Source organism: Peromyscus californicus, unplaced genomic scaffold, assembly GCF_007827085.1.
Source record: "Peromyscus californicus insignis strain IS unplaced genomic scaffold, ASM782708v3 Scaffold_11__1_contigs__length_118956290, whole genome shotgun sequence".
In the NCBI taxonomy this organism is placed as follows: domain Eukaryota; kingdom Metazoa; phylum Chordata; class Mammalia; order Rodentia; family Cricetidae; genus Peromyscus; species Peromyscus californicus.
This window is the reverse complement of record NW_026294402.1, coordinates 37,461,031-37,476,861: the sequence shown is the minus strand read 5'-3', so window position 1 is coordinate 37,476,861 and position 15,831 is coordinate 37,461,031. Positions and strand designations below refer to the sequence as shown.

The window sequence follows — 15,831 nt, the reverse complement described above, 5'->3', positions numbered from 1 at the left end:
CCACTATGGTCGGTAGGTTAAGTATATCGAATATATTTTGTTTTGTTTTGCTTTTTGTTCTGGGTTTATTTGGTTGGTTGGTTTTGATTTGAGATTTTTTGCTTTATTGGAGCTTGAACTTAGGACTTCAGTCATGTTAGGTAAATGCTCTACCCTGACATATAGCCCCAATTCAAATGCTTTTTGGGGGGGAGGAGTATGGGGTTGCGAGACAGGGTTTCTCTGTGTAGCCTTGGCTGTCCTGGAACTCACTCTGTAGATAGACCAGGCTGGCTTCAAACTCAGAGATCTGCCTCCTTCTGCCTCCTGAGTGCTAGGATTAAAGGTGTGCACCATCACCACCCAGTTTCAAATGCATTCTTGGATTATAATTTCCAATTTGTGGTTGAGCTATTGGATGAAACTCCACTGTGGAGACTGGGAAGATGGCTCAGTTGGTAAAGTGGACCCCTGAAGTTCATGGGCCACTTAGTGTAGCAGAATTGGTGAACTTCAAGTTCAGTGAGAGACCCTGCATCAGAGCAGAAAATGAAATGTGAGCAATCGACTCCACCGACATAAACACATACACATGCACCCACACTGACAAGTGAATACAACATACACAGAAACACACACACACACACACACACACACACACACACACACACACACACACAAATAAAAAGTGTTAAGAGCCCCATTGTTGGTGTATTGCTGGATTTAGTTTGAAATTAAATAATATAACTTGGCTGAGTGTGGTGGTGCACTCCTCTAATTCTATTACTTAGGAGGAAAAGCAGGCAGATCTCTGTGAGTGCAAGACCAGCCTGGTCTACATAGTGAGTTCCAGGATATCTAGGGCTATGTAAAAAGACCCTGTCTCTAAAAACAGCAAAACAAAGACAAATAAAATATATAATAATAATAAATTACATATATATGCCTTAAATAATTCATGGTAAAGGAAAAAACTAAAACAGAAATTTTAAAATACCTTAAACTAAATAATAATGATAAAGCATCAATATCTAGTAAAGATCTTATAGATTTGAATTCAATTCTACTTTGGTCAAAAACACACTGAAGTCAGGCGGTGGTGGCGCATGCCTTTAATCCCAGCACTCGGAAAGCAGAGCCAGGCGAATCTGTGTGAATCCAGCCTGGTCTACAAAGTGAAATCCAGGACAGGCTCCAAAGCTACACAGAGAAACCCTGTCTCGAAAAAAGAAAAGAAAAGAAAAAAAAAAAAAAAAAAAAAAAACGCTGAATAGCATTTCCATTGCTTCTATGGTTTCATTTTGCCTTTTGGGGGTTTGAGGTGGAGCTATCACTCTGGCACCCAGGATGGCCTTAAATTCTGCATGTAATGCAAACTTGGCCTTGAACTCAAGGCCATCCTCTGGACTTCCCAGTTCCCTAGTACTAAGATTATGGCTGTGAGCCAACATGCTGTTCAGCTTGAGAAATCTGAGACTTTTTCTTTTATCCAACATGTGACTTATGATATTTTGTTTGTTCCTTTCTGTTATATTTTTATTTTTGAGAAATCTCTTGTATATATACCAGGACTCACTAATTGATGGTCTGGCCTCTGCCTCCTGAGTTTTGGATTACAGTCCTGGACCATCATACCTAGTTTTATGTGGTGCTGAGGATCAAACCTAGGACCTTGTACATGCTAGACAAAAAAACTCTATCAACTGAGCTGCATCCCCAGCCCTGGATGCATCAGGGCGAGTGTTCCATGTACTCTTGGAGGAAATGAGTTGTTATGTGTAACATTTCTAGAAACATCAATTCAGTCAAGGAAGTAGGTAGTAGTATTCAGGTTTTCTGTATTCTGACTGAATATGTGTCCAATTACACCATCAATTACTGCAAGAAGAATAAAATCTGCAGCTGTAATTGTGAATTTCTCTATTTCTCTCTTTGTTCTGTCAGTTTTTGCTTCATGTATTTTGAAGCTCTGTTATTAGATTTGGTACAGATTATAATTATTATTATTACTAGGCTTTAGAACGTGTTGGTAATTATTGTGATTCTTTAATGTATTGACCCTTTTATCATTATGAAATATCACTTTCACTCTGTCTCGAAATCTGTTTCATCTGATACAAATATAGAAACTGCAGCTTTTTGAAGAATTCTGTTTGAGTGGTGTATCAAGAGAGGAGGGGGGAGTGAAGGGGAGAGAGGAGAGGGAGAAGAAGAAAGAAGAGGAAAAATTTTAAGGACATGGCATGTTAGAAATGTGTGAGGGGGGCCAGGCTATCAGTGCTCAGTTCTCGGCAGAAGCTGAGGCTGCCGTCCTTAGGCAGAATTCGTATTCCTAGGAAAGTTCAACTTGCTATTCAGGCCCTTGACTGTTGGGCCTCCTTCACTGTAAGTCGGTGTTGGCATTAACCATATCTGTATTCAGCAGCTCGTGCAGCACCATGACAAACACCTGAGCAAACCACCCAAGGGAGGAGGAAGTGTTCATTTAGCTCACGGTTCCAGAGATTTCCATCTGTGGTTCTTGTGGCTCATCCGGACCCATGGTGAAGCTGAACATCAAGGCAGTGAGAACACACACAGAGGCTGGTCACCTGCAGTGGACAGAAAGGGGGTCAGGAGAATGCCTGTGTTGGTGGGCTTTCTCACATCCCGGTCCCCCAGCTTAGGGGAATGATGTCACACACACTCAGCGTGGGTCTTCCTCCTTGGTTAAGTTACTGTGGTCATGCACACACAGACACACCCGGAAGTGTGCTTTGGCAACCTCCTAGGCACTTCTCAATGCAACCAGGTTGACAGACAGCACTGACCAGCACCGCATCTTATAGGGTCCCAGGGATGCCTGTGTTACTGTATGACTGAGTAGCTGGGTACCACAGCCAAGCCAAGTGTATCCATAAACCAACGCAATGGCATACCTTCTCCCTCCTTTAGCTTCCAAATTGTGTTTCAAGTGTATCTCTTGCAGTCAGTGCACACTTAGCCTTGCTTCTATCTCCAGTTGGATAACCCACGCCTTTTAATTAAAGTGTTTAATTCATCTATTTAGTATCATCAACTGTAATTTGATGTAGTTACTGATAAATTTTCATTCAGGCCTGCTATTTCTTCGTTGTTGTTTTGTTTTTGTTCTTTATATGGGCTGCCCTGTGGCTCAGACTAGCCTTGAACTCGCTGTGTAGTTCCTGACTTTCACCTCTACCTCTCAAGTGCTGAGATTACAGGTGTGTGCCACAACCCCAGACTCGGCTCTGTCCTAACTAGCTGACTGATGTTAGTTAGGCAGGTCACTCACGTTGTACACAATCCTTGCCAGTGATCTACCTACAGGTCCACTAACTCTGTTTCCTAACATCTCCACTCTACTGCTAAGCCTATCTGATGACATTTTAACTTTATTTTTTAGTGGTTTTTCAGCTATAGAATTTTCACTTGGTTCTTTAGTACAGCATCTGTTTCTTTCCCAGGCTCTCCTACCTGCTCGTTCATAATCTGTATCTTTTCCTTTAAATTATCAAACACGCTGTTTCACTCTGCAGCACAGGCTGGCCTCAAGCTCTCAAGCAGTCTGCCCCAGTCTGTAAATGAGATTGCAGGCAGGGGTGCGCCGCCAGGTCCAGATGTTGAACATATTTTAACAGCTGCTTTCAAATCTTTATCCACTAATCACAAAAAAATAGGTCATCCCAGGGTTGGGATCAACCAGTGTTTAAAATAAGTGCAGGTGACATGATATTTCTTTGCGTGCCCAGTGACTTCCAATTAGATATTGAGCACCATGATATGTCACAGAGACTCTGGATTTTATTATAGTCTTCTGAAGGATCACTTTCACTCCAGATGTCAGTTAATCTGGCTGGACTCAAACTCCAAACCATCTCCACTGTTTTAAGCAAGGCATGCCATCTTTGCTTGTTTCTTTCTACTTAAATTCTACATGTCACTTTTTTGTGTATGAGATTTCCCTCACAGGTTTGATGATCTAGTTTACTATCTTAGTAAGCAACAAGGATTTGAGCTAATTTTTATACAAACGTACTTTGCATTACTTTAGAGGTTCAGCCCCTCTTCAGCACCTTTTCTTTGAAAGCCCTACGCCAATGCTCTCATGGCCCTACCTTAACACCTCAGACTTGTAGAACTGCAAACTTCACTCACAAAATCACTCCCTGCAAATCGAATTTCAGTTTCTGCTTGCTTTTGATTATTCTTTGACATTTGCAAATACTTGCAAAAAAAATATTTGTGTATGGAACTGAAAAGATGGCTCAGTGGTTAAAAGCACTAAGTGCTCTTCTAGAGGACCCAGGTTCGATTCCCAGCACTCACATGATGGCTCACAACCATCTGTAGCTCCAGTTCCAGAGGATCCAACACCCTCTTCTGGCCTCCTCAAGCACAAGACATCCATATGGTACACAAAGATAAATGCAAGCAAAAAAATTATACATAAAAATAAATAAATAAATAAATAAATAAATCTATCTCTCTCGTTTTTTTTCCAATGTATTTGTCTAGGGCTGGAGAATGCAGTCAGTAAAGTGCTTGTCTTGCCAGGACTAGGAGCTGAGTCCAGTCCTCACAGCTCATCTAAAACAGGTGAGTTCAGTGTCATACCCTGTGGTCCCAGCACTGCAAAGCTGGAGGCAGACTGATGCTGACCTGCCGGCCTCACCAAATCAGCACATTTAGGGCCAGTGAGAGGCCCTGTTTCAAAAAGCAGGGTGGATTTCTGAGGGGTGTAACTTGGTGGTAGAGTGCTTGACCAGCACATGTGAGGTCCTAGTTTCAATTCCCCATGGTTGGAGGTGGGCAAAAACCAGGTGAACAGTGTGGATGGCACCTGAGGAACAATACTGAAGACGATCCTCTGATCTACACACCCATGCAGACACATCTGCACCCACCCACTTTGTGTGCGCGTCCAGATTTTAAAACTGCTGCCTTCCATGGCTGATTGAGGTTGGGGAATTGATCCAAGCTATTTTTCCATTACAGAAGCCAAAACTTTATTATTCCTTTTGGCCCAGAGGAAATGGAGGGCTGCCATAGAAATGATGTGACTGGCCCAAGTCATAGGACTAATTACCAACTTCAGCATCCAAGTCCCGCCTCCAGGGGTGATGGGAGGGAGGGTTCTGTTCTAGTTTGGAAGGCTCCCATTTCTCTCCCTCTTCTCACCCTACAAACACTTTTACTCTGTCTCTGTTGTTGGATATGAACACACCACGGACCAGCCATTCATGAACTGAGTTTGTCTTATTTTAAGACAACCAATGTGGTGTCATGGTGGCTTTGGCCACACCAGTGTGGTGTGCTGATGGGATCACTGCCATCAGCAGCCCCTGGACATAACAGTTCATTTTGACCACACATTGTACAAGAAAGCAGAGGGGTACTGTAAATAGGGGGCTGGGCCCCGAGTGTTTCATGTAGTTCTGAACCTGCTATATCACAGATATGTGCTGCTATCATGCCAGCCACTACTCGGAACTTCCAAACTTCTGTTTCTGGTGTGCCAGGATCGCTGTAGCTCACAGAGTTATTATATTGCTCTAAAGATCAAATAGAAGTATGTAGTTTGCAAGCTGTGAGGTCCACAAATGTGAGCCCTCCCCTCCCCCTCCTCTTCATCATCATCAGGCCCAGGGAAGGTGGCTAGCAGTAAACCTAGCCACACAGAATGGGTTTGCCAGCATTTGTGGCCAGAGGAGCCTCCCAGGGTGACCTTCTGAGAACCAGACTGGGTAGTGACCACACAAGCAGAGTAGAGAAGTGACCCAAGGGACTGTCCACGAACAGGAAGCTGAAAGGATTTGGAAGCCCATATGTTCAGGCACAGGAACTAAGATGCACGATGAGCAGCCGCTGAGCAGCAGAATGGATGATGCACAGAGTGAGAAATTGGACAGGTGTGGTGGCTCATATCTGTAATCCTAGCACCGGAGGCTGAGGCAGGAGGATTGCCACAAGTTTGACACCAGCCTGGGCTGCATAACGAGTTCAGCCTGAGACACTGTCTCAAAAACAGGAAGGAGAGAGCAGTCTGAGAAGGCATAACTCTGTTTGGAGAAAGACTGTGAGAGTTCAAAGGCAATCAGTGTCAGGAAGAAGAGAACGGAGACAAGATGTTTGCTGTCACCCAGCGGATCCTGGGGACAGCTACGAACACCCCAACGCTCTGGAGAGCAGAGACTTCCCAGGTGCCAGAGAGGCACTTTATAGTGGGAGGCAGAAGACTTCATGAGGCCTCCCCCAGGGACTTCCTGGAAATATTGCACGAGGATGGATGAGCCATCTCTAATTCTGAGAAGATAATCCACACACCAGACACACATGCACGGCCAACCTAAATCCTGCACGTCCTCTACATTCAGTGTGGCCATAGCCAGTGTGCTCGACACCAGCACTGTTCTGATCTCTGTGTGTGCGTGCCATAAAATTACCATAATTGGGACTGTGTCCTGCAACTCTATGAGACCTTTATAGACTACTTTACCATTATGCTTTCTTATTTGGGCTTCTAGAAGTTTATCATGAGTCAGTTCCCTGGAGATGGATTGCCTCTGATTGTGCCTTGGATCAGAAAGCAAGAGGGACTGTAAATTGGGACCCTATCATCCCCCGCATACATACACTAGGTGTAAAAGCCTTTTGGGGCTGGCATGGGGGTCTGCCAAGAACTCGGCTGCAGGCATGGTGAATGTGGCTGTGTTCACAGCCTAGTGGTGGTGTGGCCCATTTGAATGAAGCTTCAAGACAAGCTCATCCTGGGGACAGGTCCTCTGGAAGGGAAGAGGGTCTAGGATCCAGCAAGGGACGACTTCAGGTGGCTGTGGAGAATGAGGAGAGGCTACATGGCCTGTCTCCCACCAATAAATACGTGCCATTGGGTTCTTGGTTAGTGGGTCAGTTGGTCTTCTTTGCCTATTTAAGTTTTCTGACATGGAGTGTCACACTGGAGCCAGGGCCAGCCTTGAACCTGCAGCAATCCTCCTGGTTCAGTCTCCCAAGTGATAAAATTACATGAATGAGCTGCGATGCGGAACTGTTTCATGTGTTGCTGCCTGGGAGAGGAAATGGTTTTGTTTGTTCATTTGTTTTTGTTTTTGTTTTTGAGACAGAGTCTCACTCTAATGCCCAAGCTGATCTTGAACTTGTTGCAATCCTCCTGCCTCAGCCTCCCACGTGCTGGGATTTATAGGCATGAACCAGTTTGCCCAGCTGGTGTTTTGGGTTTTTTTTGTTTGTTTTTGTTTTGTTTGTGTCTTGCTATGTAGCCCAGGCTGGGCTTGAGTTTGCAGTAACCCACCTGCTTCTGCCTCCAGAATACTGGGATTACAAGAGTGTGCTACCACACTCAGATATATGCATTGGCTTCTATAAGCACGCGCCCTGGCACCATCACCACTGGGACCTCTCTAATGCGGTAGCCGCTGTCTCCACAGCACCCTGGCTCACTCAGCTCCATTTTCCACACAGCAGCCTTGTCCACCACCTCCCTCCGTCACACCCTGCCTGACCTAAGTCCCTGCAGTAGCCTCCCATGGCTCTCAGGAGGCAGACCCCCAAGTCCGTAAGATGACCCACAGCTGGGCAAAGTCTCGCTGGCCATCACATGGGGAGCTCCGCACCGAGTAGGCGTTTTAGTGGACGGACGACCATCTTCCACCAGTGTCTTGGCTCTGAGCGTCACCATCATGGCTCCTAGATGGGAAAGCAAGTCAAATGACTCAGTCGAAGGGAAGAAGGCACTGTTCACGCTGTAGGCATCTTTTTTGCCTGAACGAAATGCAGAAAGAAAGAAGACACAAGGCCAGAAAAGGGGGTTTAAAGAGGGCCAGAGGAGTGGGAGGGCGCGCGCCCCCGTGCGGTGAAGAGAGGCACTGCAGCAGCGTGGCTGCCTAGCCATGGGAGCGGTGGGAAGCAGATACCTCCAAGGCTCCCAGCTCTGGCTGGCCAGGCCCGGCTCGCTAGGCTTTGATGACCGCTTCCCCCCTCCCCCACAAAGGCCTGTTTCTTGGCCAGCGCCGGGATGCGTTTTATGATCGCCCTCGGATTCCCTGTACCAGGCAGAGAGCTGCTCTGAAACTCATATTCCAGCCGGGTTCCTATATTAAACAGGGGCTCCTCTGGTGCGTGTGTTGGGAGTGGGGCTTCTCCCTGGATCTGCTGTGAGCCTTACTCAGTGAAGCCCACCACCGTTTCTATCAGGTTCAGTGTCCTTGTCTCTAGAGGAGTGGCCCCTCCCTGGGGTAGGCATCAGGCTGAATTCGTACATTTCTGTACACCTGCAGTGAGCACCGAGCATGCAATCAGCAAGAGCTTGCTACACGGACATAGTGCCTCATTTTCTGCTCCCAAGTACCTTCTGAGGTGGGCATCTGTTATCATCAATCTGGTGAAGAATCAGGGGCCCAAGAAACCAACTACCGAAGATCAGGTGAGGGACAGGTGGAGGGGTGCCAGAGACTGGCAATTCCCTAGCCAGAGGGACTTTAAATAGTCAGCTCCAGGGCAGAGCCCACCGTGAGGGACAGGCCTAACCCACCCACAGAGCGCCAGAGCAATAGGTAGCAACAGCGGGCCTCCGCCTGGAGCCTGAGGCCAGTGGCTGTAGGGACAGCTGCTGAAGTAGCCTCTGTGGTGCCTGGCAGGGTTCAGATACTGAATGGCACCCCACCTCTCACCCTCTACTCCCAGGGTGCCCTAAGGAAGATCTTCCTGACCCTTGTCATGGTGAGAAAATTCAACATCCATGGCACACTGAACAAGGTGGCGGGACTGCTCAGCCAGCAAAGAGGGTCAGGACCAGTTACAGGCCTGAGCCTAGGATGGTCTCTGTCTTGACCATCTGCTCCTAACCCTGTCGTGGTAATCTGTGTACTGGGTGCCCATGGGACTTGGCTCTCTGGAGGTGGCACTTATAGCCTCTAACCTCTGGCCAAGAATTCTTGTCTCCCATGGAAATCACCAACCACACTGGCTCCGCTCTTCCCAGCCTGCCCCATTTTCCAAAGTCCCCACTGCCCATCAAGACTTGCAACTCCTTTTCCTGCCCCAGCTCCCCACCAACCCTGCCCACAGCCCCACTTTCTGTTCAAAACCAAACACAAGGACTACCAGGTACCATGGCAATAAGTATGGACTCAGTTGGGCTGGGTTCAAATCCCACCTCTACAATCCTTGGGGGAACAGATATCAGGAGCCTGGAATCCAGGTTAACGCCCTGCAGTGCAAGCTGGCCAGCCCCAAGTATGATCCATCAGGGTGGGCTGCCTGGCATTCTGTGGCCACATCTCAGTCTCCTTACCCATCACAGATATGTACAGACAGACCATGGGCAAGCCCTGCCAATGCTTGTAAAAGGTCCCAGGTCTGGGAGCAGATGGGGCAGGGAGCAGCGGAGCCTGAGCGCCAAGACACTGGCCCAGGAGTCCTGTCTCCTTGGGCCAGCTCTAGCATGTTGCACAGAGAGGTCCCACCCTGATTCTGGACAGGATCCCAGCCCAGGAGGCCACCCTACCCCCAGGGGCTTGAATCACCCAGCCAGTGGTTGCTTGATTTACCCAGCTCATTCTTGGCTCCTGCTGTTCCTCTTAAAGATGAAGGGAGAAAACAAGGGCTGGTGCAGGGCCAGCTCTCCTGAACACAGTTAGGACACGTGATTGGAGCCACTGATGTGCAAGGCCACACCCGACTTCCTTTTCTCAAGATTCCCTGGTGGGAATAGAGGAAGGACCATAACGTGTCCAGGCCAAGACCCCTTGGAGGTCTCCTATAGGAGCTGGGCAGGCGACAGAAGGACCCTGAAAAAGTGAAAGACACTGTCCCCCACCCCTGGCTAAGTCTGGAAATAGATGTTTTGGGTAACATCTGGTTCCATGGCCCCAACTCAACTCTGCCTTTGCTGGATCTACTGGGCTACTGGGATCACTGCAGCCCATGGTCTCCTCTTTAAAAGTGGAAGCGTGGCAGTCTATCTCAACTCAGCCCAGCTGCCACAGATCCTGTTCTCTTATTTGCCAGAGCAGGCTTGCCAAAACAAACAAACAAGCAAACTAACTAACTAACTAACTAACGAAAAACATGTGGCCAATCAGCTTTGTCTTGACCCACCCGAGATGGCATATACTCTCTCCATCTTAAGAACCATTGTTGACTTGGGGTCCCAACTCTGCTTCCTGTGAGTCACGGTAGGTTCCCTTCTAACTATGGGACATTAGGAAAGAGGTCCCTTTCTAGCAATGGCTAGCCTTTCTTTGGCTGGTGTTCCATGCCAGACCCTGAGCTAAGTACCCGCCCCCTCAACTGGTGCAACCTGCTGGTACACCCCATTCCACAGGTGAAGAAACCAAGGTTTTATGAGTAGGTAAGGCTTCCGGTAAGTGGAACTAGAAGGTGGGTAGTAACTGGGCCACTGTTCCACACTGTAGGGGCTACTGGGCACCTTCAGGGCTTTGCTCTCAGTCCCTTCAGTGAACCAAGGTGTAGTTTCCGTTTTCACCACAGGGTGTCTCCACACCACTGCTCAACCAGCCTCCCAGGGCCGGCTCCGCTGACTCCTCCCTACCTCGGGTCTGATTCCTGCTACTCTAGCCTGTGTCCTTTGTCAGGCTCTGACTCCAGTGGAGCCTGAGGACAGCTGAGTGTCCTGGAACAGAGGTGTTGCTTCCCACATGGGCCCCCACCTAGAGACCCTGGGTAGCTTCCTCTCTGACCTTCCTGAATCCCACCATCTTTATGTTTTATCAAGAGCCTCAGGAGGCGCCAAAGTCCCCCAAGAATCAGGGTGAAAGATCCTGAAGAGCAAGGTGAAGTGGTCCACTGCTGAAACCCCAGCACTAAGAAGGTGGAGGCAAATAGAGTGCCACGAGTTTGAGGCCAACCTAAGCTACATAGTGAGTTCCAGATCTGCCTGGGCTGCAGAGTAAGACCCTGTGCCAAAAGAAAAACATGGGGGGGTGGCGATAAAGAAGTGAAGTGGGGGGGCATGGAAAGAGGAGAGGAGAGAGAAGAGAAGCAACTAGGTATGATAGTTTATACCTGTAACCCCAGTACATGGGAGGCGAAGGCAGGTGGATTGCTGTGAGTTCAAAGCCAGCCATAACTACATAGGAAGATCCTGTCTCCTAAAAATAAGAAAAGAAAAGCAAATAACAGCAAAAGATGGAGCTTAAAACTGGGATGCCTGCCTGTAATTCCAGAGTGTGGGAGGTAGAGGCAAGAACAGCAAAAGATTGAGGCCAGCCTCGACTACATGAGATCCTGTGTCCAAATAAGGAGGGGAGGGGGAAGGAAGGAGAGAAGAAAGAGCTTGAAGAGATCCTGGGTCCTCTGTGAGCCTTTGTCAGCTTAGAGACAAGCGCGGCCTTGCCCAGCGACCCCTCTCAGTCTGGCACAGTAAGTCTGGTTTCTTGTTGCCTACAGCCCACGTGTTCCTGAACTCCCTCTGTGATGGTCGTCAGAAGAGGTGTAATTAGCTCCTTTTAGGGGAGTGGGAGTTCAAGGCAGGGTTTCTCTGTGTAACAGCTCTGGTGGTCCTGGAACTCGCTAAGTAGACCAGGCTAGTCTCAAACTCACAGAGATCCTCCTGCCTCTGCCTCCCCAGTGCTGGGTTAAAGGTGTGTGCCACCACTGCCTGGCTTTGTAATTAACTCCTTTTGAGAGATTCTGTGAGACCTAAGAAGTGGGACTCATTCTGGAAGCTCTTTATTACAATATAAATGTTGATTGCCAAGGACAGGGACACCAAAGCCCTGCTATGTTGAATAGCTTTTCCAAAGCCACACAGAAGTCAGTAGTGACCAGATGAGCCCAGGCTTCATGAGCACAATGTTCTCCCAGAACTTGTTCACACTTGATTTGGGGATGGCCCAAGTGTATCCTAGTCCAGGGTGCTAAAAGAGAAGGAAAAGAGCCAGGGATTCATTGGTTAAGGAGATTGGGAGCCAGGAAGATTGAAGGCTGCTAGCAGATCAGAATCAGAGCCAGAGGCCAGGGAAGAGTCTGGCTTTGATTCAGCTCCCAAGGCCATGTGGAGAATCTCACTCTAGAGATCGGTTGGTTTTGTGGGGGGACAGCTGCCATGAATTTAGAGAAGGAGAAGGATGGAGAAGGATGGAGAAGGTCAGAGAAGGATGGGAGAAGATGGAGAAGGATAGAGAAGGATGGGAGACGATGGAGAAGGATGGGAGATGATGGAGAAGGATGGAGAAGGATGGGAGACGATGGAGAAGGATGGGAGACGATGGAGAAGGATGGGAGATGATGGAGAAGGATGGAGAAGGATGGGAGAGCATGGAGAAGGATGGGAGAGGATGGAGAAGGATGGAGAAGGATGGGAGAGGATGGAGAAGGATGGAGAAGGATGGGAGAGGATGGAGAAGGATGGAGAAGGATGGGAGATGATGGAGAAGGATGGGAGATGATGGAGAAGGATGGAGAAGGATGGGAGAGGATGGAGAAGGATGGAGAAGGATGGGAGAGGATGGAGAAGGATGGGAGACGATGGAGAAGGACAGGAGAAGGATGGGAGATGATGGAGATGATGGAGAAGGATGGGAGACGATGGAGAAGGACAGGAGAAGGATGGGAGATGATGGAGATGATGGAGAAGGATGGGAGACGATGGAGAAGGATGGAGAAGGATATTTCCTTCAGTGCCTCCCAAAAGGCCCACAATATGGGGTCCCCTTCCTTAGCAACCTGACTAACTGCATCAGCCCCAGTGTGGGAGCCCGTTCTCAGGTTCCTCGTGGCTTTACCCAGCAGGTCTGCATAGAGGATGATTAGGACCACGGGCTTGAGTGCAGGTGTCTGAGATGGTCTGCATTTGGCTGTGCTAGGGGAGGAGGTCTTTTGCTCCACCCCTTGGCGTCTCTAGAAAAACCCTGGGGCAGAGACAGTCGGGGCCCGTTGGAAAAGGTTCCAGGGCCTCTCGAGGCTATCCTTTATTTTCTATCTGTTTATCTCCGTGATATTCTCCGCAATAAACCCTTCTATCTAATATTTCCTGCTGCTCGCACTCAAGAAAACTCTGGGGAACTGTGGGGGTGGTGGGTAAACGCCCCACACCCCAGCCACTGCTCTTCGTCCCTGCCTATGATACAGGGTCCCCTCCACCCCACCAAAGCCACCTCGAAGAGAGAGTGCCCCTATGCTCTTTCTCTACAGGAGCCTTGTCAGGATAATGGAGCAAGCTTGGAGCATTCCAACCCACACCTAGTCATCAAACCACAAGCAGCCAGCCAGTTGAACATGGCATGTCCCATTTGGTCCCCAAACTAACTGTAGCATTTGGAACAGACATTAAATCATGTCCTTTATGGTAAGGGCTTGGTGATCCTCCTAACCAAGCATGTCCCCATAAACCCAAGGCCATGTAGCTAACTGAACTCAATACTGGATTTGAACTCTAGACTCCTTACCCTTGAACCAGAACCGTCCTATGACCACAGTCCATCATCACACAGGCTTTTGGGATCTTGGTTTCTTCATCTAACCAAGAATATCTACTTCACCTTTCTCTCAGCTGAAAGGAAATGGAAAGTGGGTTGCAAAAGGCTTTGAAAAATTAAAACCATGATGTGAATGATCAAAACATGACTGCATGCAAGGAAGAAGTCCGTGGAGTTCCCTGGGGGCGGGCCAGGGGATGTAAGCAGCGCTCAGCTGAAGCCAGCATCATCTCAGCATCGTTAGGAGGATGGATTGTCCTGTAAGACCTCTCTCTTCATGCATCCCGAACCTCATAGAAGTGATTCTCAAGCACTCCCCAGGGGAATTACCCACATCACTGCACTGTATTCCTGCCTGCCTCGGGGGTAGGCAGGATAGAGGGGGTAGAGCTGCAAGGCTGGCACACAATTCTGTCACCACTTTGGGTCCATGCTGGTCAGAAGACAACCTAAGCAATGCCTATCAATCTTGAGATGCATAGCCCTGAGGCAGCAATTCTGTTTCTAGAAATTTCACAGATGACTATGGATAAGACTGGCACCGCAGCTTCGTCTGTAAAATCTACTGGAACGTCCTTCATTAGGAGAGGTCAGTAAATCCTGGTGGTCATACTCTATGGTACCAGGCAAAAAGTGACGTCAATCAGATGCTCACGTAAAAAAAAAAAAAAAAAGTTATATATGTGTGCATAAATAAAGTAGGTTTATACAAAAATCTGTAATGTGTCTTGTTAAGAGCTGGTAGTGCGTAAGCCGAGGATGATCTTGAACTTCTGGCCTTGCTGCCTCCACCTCCCAAGTGGCAAGGTTACAGATACACACCGCCTTTGCGTGCCTAGCTTTGTTTGTTTGCTTGCTTACTTGCTTGAGGCAAGGACTCCTTGCTAAATAGCTCAGGCTGGCCTCAAACTTACCCTGCTCCAGCTTTCTGGGTCCTGAGATTACAGGTGTGCACCACCAAGCCTGGCTCAGAAAAAAAAATACATAAATGATTCAGATATACAATAGTCGTTGCTATGCTTGGGAGGCGGGTGGCCTGAAGTAAATGGGGCTGATTTTTTCATTAAATTCTTATACATGCTACTTTTTTCAGCCAAGTAAAGGAAGGGAAGAGGAGGAAGGAGAAGAGAACAGTCTAGAAAAATAATTGTTTGGCCTCAACCAGATATCTCAACCCTATCCACTTCCTAGCTTCCAAACCTTCTCCCAGCTCTGACTCCACTCTACCCTGTCTCAGACTTCGCTCCAGCCTTGGCCCCTTCTCGTCTTCGTTCTGTGAGGACCAAGGGCTCCCTTTCATGCCCAGCCACAAGAAGCATCAAGGGTCCCCACAGGAGAACCTCAGAGGCTAGGCGAGAGGCGGTGCCCCAGAGAGAGCCCTTGTGAGCACGCCCAGGGGCTGGGTTTCTCATTAGGATCGTGGAAGGAGTGGCTATTTAACACCAAGCTTCAAAGAGGAGAGGATTTTCAAAAATCGCTTTTGGGGAATATGCCGCTTTTATTGGAGGTGTCAGACGTTAATGAGAGTTCTGCATCTTTTCCCAGCCTCAGAGCGGCTCTCTCCCTCTCTTTTCCGCCCCCACTCATTCCAGCAGCCAGCTACCCATCCACCCCCCCCCCTTTGATGAGTCAAGAGAGGTGGGAAAGTTCAAGGGACAATCCTTTCCCCCTCCTCAGCCCACCTCCTCCTTCCTAGCTTGTGAAGCTGAGAGGACCCCGGGGAGGCAGCGGGAAGCCAGGGCAGGGCTGGGAACAGGTTCAGACAGGGGCAAAGGGGTCAGCCCTGCTGCCTGCGCTCCTCTGTGCAAGATTTCCTCGCAATGAATAAGCAAGTCTAGGGCCTGCCCTGTGACACAGGGGCTGACACTGTTGCTCTTATGGGCAATAATTGTGTTCTTAATTGCTCTCATATCCTTGCATAGAAGCAGGAGCAGCTCCATGTTGTACAAATCCATCATTACAAATGAGGAAGTTTGGCCAGGAGTTGTATTGCATACCTGTAATCCCAGCACATGGGAGGCTGAGGCAGGAGGATCACTGTGAGCGTAGGCTACATAGTGATTTGGGCCAGCCTGAGCTACATTCATGTCTCAAAAAAAAAGTTAATTTTGTTGTCTTAGTTTTTTTTTTTTTGTTTTTGTTTTTTTTTTTTTAGATAGGCTCTCACTATATAGTCCAGGCTAGCCTTGAGTGTGTAAACTTCCTGCCTGAGCCCCCATGCAAAACTTAAATGAGAGGTTTAGTTTTGTTGTTGTGAGGTTCTTTGGGTTTTGTTCAATGGATATGGTGGAAATGAAAGTGATAATGGTGGTGATGGTGGTGATGGTGGTGTTGGGGATAGTGGTCCTGATGTTGATGATAGTGATGGTGGTGATGGTGGTGTTAGGGATAG

General features: G+C 48.3%; 1 long non-coding RNA gene across 4 annotated transcripts in view; it reads right to left on the bottom strand.

The window, feature by feature from the left end:
- Positions 1–1,270: 1,270 nt before the first annotated feature.
- The window catches only part of LOC128122248 (uncharacterized), a 55,428-nt gene continuing 40,867 nt past the window's right edge, over positions 1,271–15,831 (bottom strand). For 3 of the 4 annotated variants that reach the window (XR_008222366.1, XR_008222369.1, XR_008222370.1), the window contains one exon: positions 4,619–7,686. This is a non-coding gene — a long non-coding RNA (uncharacterized LOC128122248). Of the gene's footprint in view, positions 2,571–4,618; positions 7,687–15,831 lie in introns of those variants that run through there. The other variant, XR_008222368.1, reaches the window with a different exon arrangement.